Source organism: Lycium ferocissimum, chromosome 7 (genome assembly GCF_029784015.1).
Source record: "Lycium ferocissimum isolate CSIRO_LF1 chromosome 7, AGI_CSIRO_Lferr_CH_V1, whole genome shotgun sequence".
Taxonomy (NCBI): domain Eukaryota; kingdom Viridiplantae; phylum Streptophyta; class Magnoliopsida; order Solanales; family Solanaceae; genus Lycium; species Lycium ferocissimum.
In genome coordinates, this window is record NC_081348.1 from 68,183,577 (window position 1) to 68,196,573 (window position 12,997).

The window sequence follows — 12,997 nt, forward strand, 5'->3', positions numbered from 1 at the left end:
TCAGCAGAATCCCAAATCGACCATTACGGAAGATTATCTCCAGTTCTCCACTTAGAAGATAACTCCGGCACAATACATTAGCAAACCAAGGCACCATTTAGCAAGCACATCCAAATATGCAGGTCCACCAAATTTTCTGCCCCTTCTATAAATACAATTATAAGATTTTGTTTTTTGATAATATAAATACAATTATATGATATATCAAAGTAACCAGGCAGCAGAATTTTGTAATTTATAGGAACTCTTTGCGAACACCCAAAAGGACCTTGAAATATCAACGCATGTTAATATATAAACCCTTCGACATCAAGTTGTAGAATGGCACAACTGAAGGACCATCATACATATTCTCTTCACTAAGAGAGAAGAAAGAATCCTACAGTATGATCCCCAAGATCATCTAGACTAAGCCCCAAAAAGAGACACCACCCTCTCCACCCTTTTAAGACAATCTACCACTCACTGCTATCCAAACACCCATGAAAGTCTCCACCCTTTTAGTACAAGTATAAGGAGTTCATCAATACGTCCGTCAAGATAGATCTTGAAGAGTAAACAAGGCTACAATCTCTCAGGACAACAATACAGAGGAAAAGCAGAAGCCAAACCCTGCTTAAACAATCTAGGCATATTATTATTGAGCTCATCATCCTAAATGATGCTAGAACATCGCTATACAATAAACAGAAAGCATGAAACCCATAAGAAGCAAGAATCAAATAGTATTAACACCTCATGGAATTACAAACTAATAGTGCTAGAAAACGCAGCCCACTAACTGATCTGGAAGTGCCAGAAAACATAGGTCAAGACAATAGAAGAAGCTTGACCAGAATAATCTCAATGAATAGGGGTACTACATGCCCACACCTTCCACTGTCATCCCATCTTGCATGCTCAGCACCATCCTAAACGACCTGTAGAGACGTTGCCAAACATGACAAACATGAACCAAAGAAATAACCAGAACTTCTGTTTGAAATTCCAAGCCCTACCAAAGTAGCTACAAACACTTGAAGATTGTACACTGAGGCAGAAATTTATTCTTAATGGCTCGAAAAGCGGTAGTTGCATTGCTGATGATACCTGACAATTCAAAACACAATCATAGACAAGTAAAGAGCAGGTAAACAACCTCTAGTTTCCAATGATAATAGAATTGTCCAATATGTTATAGCAGATAATTTCCAAAAAAAAAAAAAAAAAAAAATCAAAAACAGAAGTCGATAAATGCAGCATCCACATAAGCAAATGTGCCAAGTGAGCAAAAACTTTGGGATAAAGGCAGAATTTTAGTAGATGAACTGTTGAGCTCACTCATAATGCTTGTTTACCTATGTGTATGTCATGCAGCAAAACAAATACTTCAAATACCAGAATAAAAATAAAGCGTGAACTACTCTGCAAAACAAAACAGATATCTCTGCCAGAACACTAATTGCCAAAGCATAATCTTCCTCCACAGCTCCAGTCATTTACTCTCCTCCCTCTAGTGCAACTACCATTTCCCTGAAATATATGTGATGTGCATTAGACAATTACCGAGAGTCTACAGGGAACTGTTTGATGACAATATCAACTGACTATTGATAAACAATAAGCAATCCAAAAATTACTTCACCCGTAACGTAACACGTATATACACAAGAAATGCAAATTACTAAAAGAAACTGCCAACGCCTCCGAGAAGTACGTCAAGTTCAAACATAATTAAAATGCTTTAGCCAGAGTTGGGTGATGTTCCCCATCAGCCCTTGACATAATATTCTACCTTTCATTCTGAGTACCACCTTCAAAAAGCAAAGATTTATATGCAAAAGACCATGTAGTAGATTAAAGCCCTATCACATTCGATGTCAGCACAAGAGCAAAACAAAGCCTATGGATACAAGGGGATGTCGGCCGCTGATAATCCCTGCCAATTTATCGGAAAACCATCAATGAATCAGTAAAGATTAGAGATATGAGAGCCTCTACACCAAGCATTCCCCAGATATTGGAAACATAACATCCACATCCTTCCATATAAGCCAAGCTCCAATACTAAGGACATGGAACCCCTGTCCTTTTCTGTTCCCAGCCAATGTTGTGGCGAATCCTAGATCTCAAGCTTATCACACTCCAAGACATCAATCCACAGATAACAAAATCAAATCATCAAAGAGACCAACTAAGCATGCATAAGCCAAAGCTAAAACAAGAGATATCCAGCTCATCTACCAAATCCGACTTCTAATGCTCCACACAAACTAGACAAAGTTCACGGCAAGGTCAAAAAAAGAATCATGATAGCCAGAAATATAATGCTACTCCACAACTATACTTCAAAAATTTCACCTTTAGACCACCAACATTCGCAGTCCTGCCTCACCAACTGCATTTCATACACGTGACAGGATTGAAATTGAATTGATCTCAACATTATTGAATTAAGGCAAATCTTCACGCAAGGAAACCTAAAGGCAGAGGAACTCACCGACCAAGGGCGACGCTGCCCCTTTAAAATAAGAACTGAAAGTATCCTCTTACTGCTTTATGACCCGGTGACTGAAAGTACCAAAGAAGGGCCCCGGTAATTACGTAGTGGGCAAAACCCATACGACCGAAGAGATCGCTAGAAACGCCAGAGACGAGATGCCGAAACCCCCTTTTTCTCAAAACTGACACGAGCCACATGACAGTACGAGTACCAGAAAAATAAGCAACAAGGCCCAGAGTGCATCTGGATATTGCCTTTTCAAAATCTTATTCTTTATTATGGTCACCATGTAGCCTACCAGATATTCGACAAACAAAATCAAGCTGGTGTGATATACAACAGAAAACAGAAGGAAAGATAAATGCGAGAACTCCAAATGTAGACGATCACTTTACATGGCTTTCAAAGACGCCAGCGAGAACACCAAATGCAGGCACGCTGTATACTGCTAGCAAAAATGCAGAATTCAATATTTATCAGGCATCCAAAATTGCACCAGCTTTCGTTTGCTGGATGATTGAGTATATAAGCATCTGGACTAAAAATAGCAGCAGAAGAAACTTAAATAAGAATCGTAGGTTTAATTGAGAAATTCTACAAAACAACAGTTTAAAAGCATCAACATACGGGGAAAAAAATCCTGATAACTACAGCCAAAGGACAAAAAGCTCGCTCTGCGTCTTCCCAACAAAATCACCACTATGAGACACCCATTACAGTAGAACTACTGCAAACCAAATAAGCAAATAGCATGCAGCCAAAACGCAGATGTCCAGCATCTATCTAGCTTTGATGACTAAGCCTGCACTTGGATAGTTGAAAAATATCCAGCTAAACAAATGCCTCCAAGAAAGTACCCAAAAAAGTTTAGGTAAATAAGATGATGTCAACAACAACAACATACCCAGTATAACCCCAATAGGTGGGGTTTGGGGAGAGTAGAGTGTACGCAGACCTTATCCCTACCTTGTGAAGGTAGGGAGGCTGTTTCCGATAGACCCTCGGCTCAAGATGATGTCATCTTCTTTTTTTTTTTTTTGAGGAAAGGTAACAATCTTGTCATCTTAAATTTAAGAGACAGAGCCAACTAAATTAAATTCAAACCTCTCTCCATTAACAAGCTGAAATTCTACGGACGTCATCAAACCACCAATCACGTAATCAGAGATATGCCATTGCAACGACACTAACAGAATCCAGACCTACCCAAATCTACCAATACTGACAAATTATCAACCATCTCCGATCATCAGAGAAACACACAAAACTAATTGCATAAAACCTCAAAGCAACTCAACCTCTCTGCTCGAACTTCTAAGAGAAACAGCCACAACCAAGGATCGTAAAGCAGACCAAATCTATATCAGGGAGAAAACAAAGCCAATGAATCGGATAGACAACTTGCAAAAGAAAACTGGAGTTGCCCCAACGATGCTTATAGAGGGTAGCATGTGAAACTGATGAGTACAAGATTAACTGATGAATGTAAACAAAGAGAGCAAAGATATCAAAATCCAAACCACTACAGACTAGCTGCAGCTATGCATAATTATATCAGCCCAGCTTTCCAGCTTCCTCACCTTCCCAAATATACAAGCCATCATGTAATCAAAAGTACCATAATGTTCTCATTATCACATTACACAGACATGATTAAGATCTTGCATACGTTGACCCAGTAACAACCATCTCTAACCGCAAGGGTTGGGGCGGAGGAGAGGAGAAGACAGGACCCAACCATCTCTAACCATAGTTGGATCCCTCTTTTTCAAAATCGTGTATCTTGCATCTGGTGATGCAACAGAGAAAATCGAAGCCCATTGGAACAGACATCATAAAAAGTTAATCATGCCACACATAAAAGTGCAAAAGCCACACGTAAAGTGTAGCAGGTGGGATGAAGAGCTATACTCAGCAGTATGACGGGGCAAAGGCCGCAGCATTATTCAAAGCGATCAAGCTGCTCTGTCAGGGAAGCTGGATGGCTTCCTAAAATTTCCCTTTTATATTACTCAGAGTGCCTAATCAATCAACAATATAAGAAAACCATGTAACCAAGGGGCAAATTTCAGAAATACGAATGAAGTATAGCTGGTATTAAAACATGACCGAGGAGCCATCAAGTTGTAACTGAAAGCTCCAAGACGCCTTAGGCTGTACTGTAGCATACCATGACCAATGGAGGAGGGGAACAGTTCAGTGGCAAAGCCAGCAAAACCCATACCACCTATGAAATCACACTAGAGATGACACACAAGATTGAAAACTCCCGGATATTATGCAGATCGCAGTCCAAGCACCAAAATGGCCAAGAAGCAGAATGCACAGGAACACACACTGGACACCAACCTCCGAGATTTGCAAATCTAATCCTCTAACTGTCAGCACACGTCCATCCACCAAACATAATTGAGCTGGCATGAAAGATAAAATGGAAGCAGAGAAGATAAGCAGCGCGAACACCCAAAGATAAGAACACTTTCGGGGCTATCGAAGATCTAGAATAGAGTTTTGAGTACTTATCAATGTCCATAAGTATCAACCACATGTCAATAAGCATCAACCATCAGGACCATCAAAGAAAACATAAGCAAGCATCTAGATCAAAAACTAGAAGTGGCAGCAGCAGAATACAACACACACTAGTGAAAAAAACAGTTCTGACAAAGAGAGAAGGGAACCACCCTGATTAGGGAAGAAAACTGAATTGAAAATCTCAGTAGTCATAAAAGCCTGACCTAATGAAAGCTCCAACACAAATGGACAAATAAGGCTGCTCCATAAAAAGAATAAGTCACCACTCTACAAGACCTAATGGCTGCAAACACGGAAAGAAGGGAACAGTTACGTGCAGAGCTGACGAAACCCATACCACCTAAGAACTCACATTGAAAACCCCTTTTCTGTCGAAACCAGACAATATCCAGAATGCAGTGCAAGCCCCAAAAAGACCCAGAAACTGGGTGCACAGGAACACATACTAACCTTCGAAATTTCCAAATTTTAATCCTCTATTACTGTCACCATGTGGTCTATACATCCATCCGAAATCAAGCCAGTGTGATAACCAAAGTAGAGGAGCACTTCATGTCGTCAAAGATCCAGAATTGACTTTTGAGCACTTACCAAGGGTCCATAACCATAAGAGACTTCATAAGTTGGACCATCAAAGAACGTAAGCATCTGAACTAAGTACTAAAAGTGGCAGCAGAAAACGCTACACACACACACACTTGTGAAAAGTATTTAGTTGAGAACTTCCATATGGCAGCAGTTATGACAAAAGCTTCGACAGCCCGAAAAATCAAATACCTAAAGTCAAAGACCGGGGAACTGCTCTGCATCTTCCCCTCCACAAACACTGAAGACCCCTTGCACCCACAGATCAAGTTTTACAAGCCCATCCATGTATCTTTGACAACTCAAACCACGCCTAAAAATGAAATCCACTGACAACCGAACCCAAATAAGAACGTAAAAGAAGATGATGCGAGGAATAAAACAATATTAGCATAAAGATGAAAGTCATTATATCAAATCCAAACTGATAGGTCAGCATAGGTAGCGAAATTGCATAGGTAGCGAAATTTCCAGTTCCATTTGTATTCTGATTCAACGAAAAGGAAATTGTGAGTTTACAGGGCAGTGATAGCTCAGATAGTGGGGTAAAACAGCATACGCCAGCACACCTTTCAAAATAGGAGCAGCTTACGTAAATCAGAAATACAGAACCTCCCCTAAATACCGGAACCTGATCGGTAACATAGAAACATCATCACCAATCATCAAGGGGAAACATAAACATGGAAAAGGAATATCTCGCAACCAAAGGCCAAGACCTGAAAGCAAGGCTTTAATCCTCCACAATTACATCTAGAATGGACCTCACCAGCTTTCAATATCTTACCATTGAAAATCAATCAAAGAGATTGCAATCAAAAAATGACATACTGTAATACACAAGAAAACAGTCCAGGATGAAAACACAATAAATAAATGAACTTACAAATTGAAGGAAAGCAAGAATACGAACATTGAGACCAAGGTTGGTAGAAGGTTACAGCAAGAAGGTGAAAAAGAGAAGTCCTCAAAGACTGTTCATCGATGATAGTGGGTGAAGGAACAAGCTGCAATTCCATCAGAAAATCCCCCACCCACAAGAAATAGAAGAAGAATCATGAAATCCACTGGAAGGTATACCAATAATCATTCTCCTATGATCAGTACCCATGCCTGATCAAACATTGGCCACGTTGACATACAAACAACAGTCACTAATCATCAAATCAGATATGGTTACTTAAAAACAATTGCACTTTGATAAGTCATAACTAGTTAACAAGCTAATTTTACCGCTCCTATAGTATACCTCGTAGTTACTGTTCTCCTCCTTATGACAGTTGCGGCAGATGTTCGCAGAAGGTCCTTAATGATGCTCTTTTGGACAGTCCAAAAGTATTTTCTTCCTAGATAAAGAAACAGAACTAATTGTGAACTGAGGGTGCTTTTGGTATGGAGCAAATTCCAATATTCCCATGTTTGGTTGGTTCGAATGTTTTGGAAAACGTTTTCTCTGGAACTAAGAAAAAATGACTTCCCTAACGGGAGTAGGATAAACAAGTTCCATAAGTGACATTCCAAAGTTAGTCTCCTCCCCATATGCTCCAAACCCCACACCTTGATGAACCCCCACTCCCCACTCCACCCCCACATCCCCAAAATGTTATGCTAGATTACATATAAATGCTCTCGCGATAATATTGGATAATTTTATTGCTTACTTACCAAACACTGGAAAATAAGTAAGAAACCCACTTATTTTCTAAGAAAACATTTTCCTCCTTACCAAACACGCCCTGAATATCACCAACTGTCCAGATAATAAATCCAGAAGATCCTTGTTCGCAGGCTGGCTAAACAAGAACGAACGTTGGAGTCATTCAGAAACATCATTAACGAAACAATTTCCTAATACAAAGAATACTGGACTGGATCCGGGAAAAAAAAAGAGTACAATCGCTCCATGCTGGAAATTCGGGCGTGGACTGCAAGCATCCGTGAAGACCACACATGTTAAGATCATATCCAGAGTCTTGCAAATGATGAGATGTTTAATCGCCACCGCAAACTGATATTTTGACAGTCTGTAACATCGATGAAAACCTCAGAAACAAATAGCACATACTAAAAAGTGTTGCATCTGGGAAAGAAATCATTTTTATATGCATTAATAAGGGAACAATTTTCCAATGCAAAGGTCGACCATCAATAAATTGGAGACATGCAAGAATACAGACTCTGCAGATAGTTCTGCGCACTGAAACCTCACATATCATCAGAACCTTGCTAGTGCTTCCAAGTAGTATAGCAAACTGATATCTAGATTATAGTCTGCAACATCCATGAAAACCCAGTAGCAACAGCAAACAGTTAAAGAGTATTATCTTCCAACCAAGCAATAAGTATCAGCTGTTTTTTTAGGAAAGATACTGGGTCTAATATGTAGGAAGAAACCCGGATTATTCTTGAACAGACAACAATATGCTGCATGGCACACACATGATCCTTGAATAAGCTGCACAAAACACGAGCCTCTAGTTAAACATTGAGTTGAACACAATATATGCATATACATCAATAATGAAACAAGATTTCTCGTGTGAAGGTGGATCATCAACAAATAGCAGCAAATGTAAGATACGAATGTAATCCCTTGAATCATCAAAAACGTTGGAGTGAATCAGTGAAGCAGCGAAAAATAAGTCATCACAATTTCTATATTACCAATTGCATGATAAGCAAAAACACCTGCCTGAAACCTATCAGTCAACTTGACAATACAGCCCCTAAACCATCTCATGACATCTAGCATGTAATTCCTGATACTCAATATCTAACTGTAATCAGACATGACATAAAGATATTTATAAAACAACAGTATCAAACTATGAAATACATGTGTCATCTGAATTGCTCAAGACAAATAAGTAGAACGCTGAAAGGCAACTCCAGAAAACACTTCTATTTGATTACAAAAAACATATAGACTAACTGCACATTCGATACCTCCCCTCCTCCTTAGTCCGGGCTTGGGACCGGCTGATTTAACAGGCGGAGTTACAAGGGTCAACTAAACACAAAATGTAGCAACAAATGGACCAAAACCACAGAAAGGAAAACAAGGAGAAACTAATGTTAGTGTCAAGACAAGACCATACTGCAAACAATCAAGACACAGAGACGAGACATGGAAATAAGATGAATTATACAGAGAGAAGAAATGGAGACTGGGAAGAACAGACTGCGACTACATTTAGGGATACAAAGCGAAACAGAAATGAAGTCTAGGAAGTATTTAGACTTGACAATGACAGGCAAACACAAATTTCCATGTCCAAACATTGTGTTATGCACACACTCAAACGGCGGGCTTGACTATAATTGCCTTTGCCTCTTCATCGTAATTTCATTTTCATTCATCATCTTAATGCACACAGTGAAACGACAGGCTACAATTGCAGCCGGTTTTTCTCGGATTCCAAACTAATCAGCATTCAACACAATGTTATCCAAGTTGCCTTTCACTTTTTATCTGTTTAACTCCTTCGCTGCTTTCTGCATATGATTACTTTGCAATTCATTTGTTTTTAAAACATAATTATTTGATTGCGATAGCATCAGTTTGTGTTAACATACAAGATATTATCTAGTTATGGCAAATAGGACAAGAAGGTACCAAAGTCATAGTTCACGTTCATTGTTGAGACACATTTTGAAGGTAAAGGTTTCAGACTGCATCCCAAGTATTTATATAATTAAAAATTAGGAAACACCGTCTTACATCGTGAAGCTGAATGTTCTATACTTCTCAAACTAAAATAAAGGGTGAAAGCAGGACTTGATATTTAGAAAGAAGCAATTAATCTAGCAATGCAATTATATAAAACAATTGATCGTGTTACTGTTGCAGAATGTTAAGTTTCTATTTTTAGTAGACTTAATTTACTATTGCATCCATTTGATATTATTTTTGGTACTCATTAGAGAATATTAAAATACAAGATTGTATCATTTAGTCAATCTTGAAGCACCATAACTTTACAAATCGTATGTATCTATCAAGCTGCTTCCTTGATTAGTAACGATTAATTTTCTTAAAATATAAACCTACAACAATTATTTAGCAAAAATTTGATATCTTTCCATGAAATGAGCGCTAACAGATTAACTAGTACCTGCATTCAAGGAAAATAAGTGAAAAAGAAAATATGACACAAATATAAAATAATGCTTTGGAATTTCCAAATCTAATCTTCTTTACTGTTACCACACATCCATCCAACAAACAAAATCAAGCTCGCGTCATAAACAGAAGATAACAACAGCAGAGGAAATAAGCAGCGAGAACACCAAAAGAGAGGAACACTTTATGAGGCTATTGTTACTTGATCAGGTGTCCATAACCTTCAACCACCGGGGCCTCATCAGCTAGATGGCCGAAGAACATAAGCATCTGGACTAAAAATGGCAGAACAATACAACAGACACTAGTGAAAAAAACTAATTTAGTTGAGAAATGAAAATTGCTGTACTCACAAAAGCCTGAACAACCTCAACATAAATGGACAAACAAGGCTGCTCCATTAAAAGAATAACTCATGGCTCTGTAAGACCCAATGGCTGCTGCAAGCACGGAAAGAAGGGAACAGTTAAGTGCAAAGCTGATGTAACCCATACCACCTAAGTGATCATTAGAAAAGATGCAAGAGACAAGATTCAAAACCCCCTTTTAGTTGAAACCAGACAATATCCAGACTGCAGTGCAAGCCGAAAAGGACCAAGAAATAGGGTGCACACGAACATCTTGGGTTTGAATTTTCCAAATCTAACCCTTTATCTGTCACCGTGTGGTCTACACATTCATCCAACAAACAAAATCAAGCTGGTGTGATAACCAAAGAAAACGGAAGCAGATAAAATCAGAGAAAATAAGTTTAGCTAGAAACCCAAATGTAAAGGAGCACTCCACAGCGCTATCAGATATTCAGGATTGTCTTTGAGTTCATAACAGATGTCCATAACCACAAGAGACCTCATCAGTCGGATAATCAAAAACGTAAGCATCTGAACTAAAACCTAGAAATGGCAGCAGACCACACTTATGATCCAACAAAAGGAAATTGTGAGGTTACAGAGTAGTGACACTACACCTTCCAAAATAAAAGGAGCTCACGTAAATCAGAAATACTGAACAACCCTGAATCCATCACTGGAACATCATCTCCAATCATCAAGGCGAAACAAAAACACAGAACTAATTGAATAAAGGGATCTCACAACAAAAACTTCAGAAACTCAAAAACCTGAAAGCAAGCTTGATTGCCCAGAATTGCATCTAGAATGGACCTCGCTAATTTTCAATTTCTTAACATTGAAAATCAATCGAATGATTGCAATTAACTCGTAACTGTATAATACACATGAAAACGGAAAGGATGGGAACAAAATAAATAAATAAATAAATAAACCACATATGGAAGACGAAAGCAAGGATATGAACGTTGAGACCAAGAAAACTGGCAGAAAATAACAGCAAGAAGGCGGAAAAAAAAAAAGAGAGAAGTCCACAATGGCTATTTTAAGGGCAGTGAGTGAAGGTACTAGTTGAAATTCCATGAAAACAAACCACCCACCTTCCCCAAATAGAAGAAGAATCATGAATCCACTAGAAGGTACCTATGGTACCTATAATCATTGTACTATGGTACCTGTAATATTCTCCTATATCATTGTTACCCAAACCTGATCTAAAATTGGCAACGTTGACATGCACACAATAGTCACTAATCAACAAATCAGAAAAGAAACAAAACTACTTGCGAACTGAATCTCGCATAAGAAAAAACTCAAAAGAACTTCCAAACCATAACTGCTCCTGCTTGAATTGCTCGTCCCGAGCTTAACTTCTCAACAGAGCCGATCAGAAACCTACACCCATATTAAATGCAGAAATAAAAAATTAATAAGATGAAACAAAGTGAACTACCCATTGAAAGAAAGCAAGATTTGAAAGTAGAGGGTAGGGTGAGATCTATAGAACAGATAACCAAGAAATCAAAACCAAACCAATCACTCCAAGGGACAAACTGCTACTTCCCAAAAGTAGGCATCACCTTATCTGCCAAAGAGAACCATGTAAAAATCAGAAACACCAAACAGTGTCTACAATAGTTATCGAAGATAAGGGGGCGAAGGATATTGGAAATTGATTTGGTCAGCTTCGAAAGGAATAAAGGAAGGAGTCAGACGCATTGTTTAGCGATTTAATGCTTCCAATTTTGCCAGGTCCCTCGCCCAGGGGCCAGAAAGGGCAACTTCCTTTCCAGCCTTAGGGCGGGCCCAGCCCGGGCTTCCACAGCACTTTCCTAATCTGGCTTCTAAAGCTATTTTTAGGTGCCTTCTCAACCTTTCCAATGATGTTCTAATATAACCCTCCGATTCTATGGTTCTACCTGGCTGATTAAACGCTGTGAATACCCAAAAGATAGCAACAAACAATCTCTTGATTCTCAAAGGCAACAATACCAAATAAAATAGCAAAAGTGAATCTCAAACCTAATCTCACGGCCCGAACACAAATTCTTAACAGCAACAATCAAAGGATTGAAAACCACAAACCTACATCCGTCGTGTACAGAGAAATCAGAAGCCCAACGACTGCAAGCACAGAGAGAAGGGAACAGTTAAGTGCAAAGCCGGCAAAACCCATGCCGCATAGGAGAGATCACTACCCTTTTCTCGGAGCCTAGCGATATCCAGATTGCAGTGCAAGAACCAAAATGGCCAAGAAACATGGTGCACAGGGCATTACAAAAACCGAACATCGAAATTTCCAAATCTAATCCTCTATCACTGTCATCATGTGGTCTATAAACATGCCTCCAACCAAGCCAAATAAAGTGACGTGATAAACAAAAGCAGAGAAGATAAGTACTAAGAACACCAAAGTAGAGGAGCACTTAACGGAGAAGATCCAAAATTGAGTTTAAGTTTGGGTACTTATCAGTTGTCCATAACCACAACCATCAGGGATCTCATCAGTTGGATCATCCAAGAACATAAGCATCTGGATTAAAAACTTTATGGCATCAAGGATACAACACACTATTGGAAAATAATATCTTAGTTGAAAACTTATTAAATTAGGGAATCAATCTGATTGGGGAAGAAATGAAAATCCCGCTACGCATAAAAGCCTGAACTAAAGAAACCTCAACACAAACGGACAAACAAGGCCGCTGCATGAAAAGAATAATTCATGGCTCTGTAAAACCCAATGGCTGCTGCAAGCACAGAAAGAAGGGAACGGCTAAGTGCAAAGGTGATGTAACCCATACCACCTAAGAGGTAACTATAAAAGATTCCAGAGACAAGATTCAAAACCCCCTTTTAGTCGAAACCTGACAATATCCAGATTGCAGTGCAAGCACGAAGAGGACCAAGAGATAGGGTGCG

General features: G+C 39.0%; 1 long non-coding RNA gene across 1 annotated transcript; it reads right to left on the reverse strand.

Annotated features, from left to right (window-relative positions):
- Positions 1 to 307: 307 nt before the first annotated feature.
- On the reverse strand, positions 308 to 3,149 carry LOC132061846 (uncharacterized). Its single transcript, XR_009416171.1, has 3 exons — positions 2,480 to 3,149; positions 999 to 2,377; positions 308 to 920 (listed from the first exon to the last, which is right to left on the reverse strand). It is a non-coding gene; the product is annotated as an uncharacterized LOC132061846 (long non-coding RNA).
- Between the last annotated feature and the right edge of the window lie 9,848 nt (positions 3,150 to 12,997).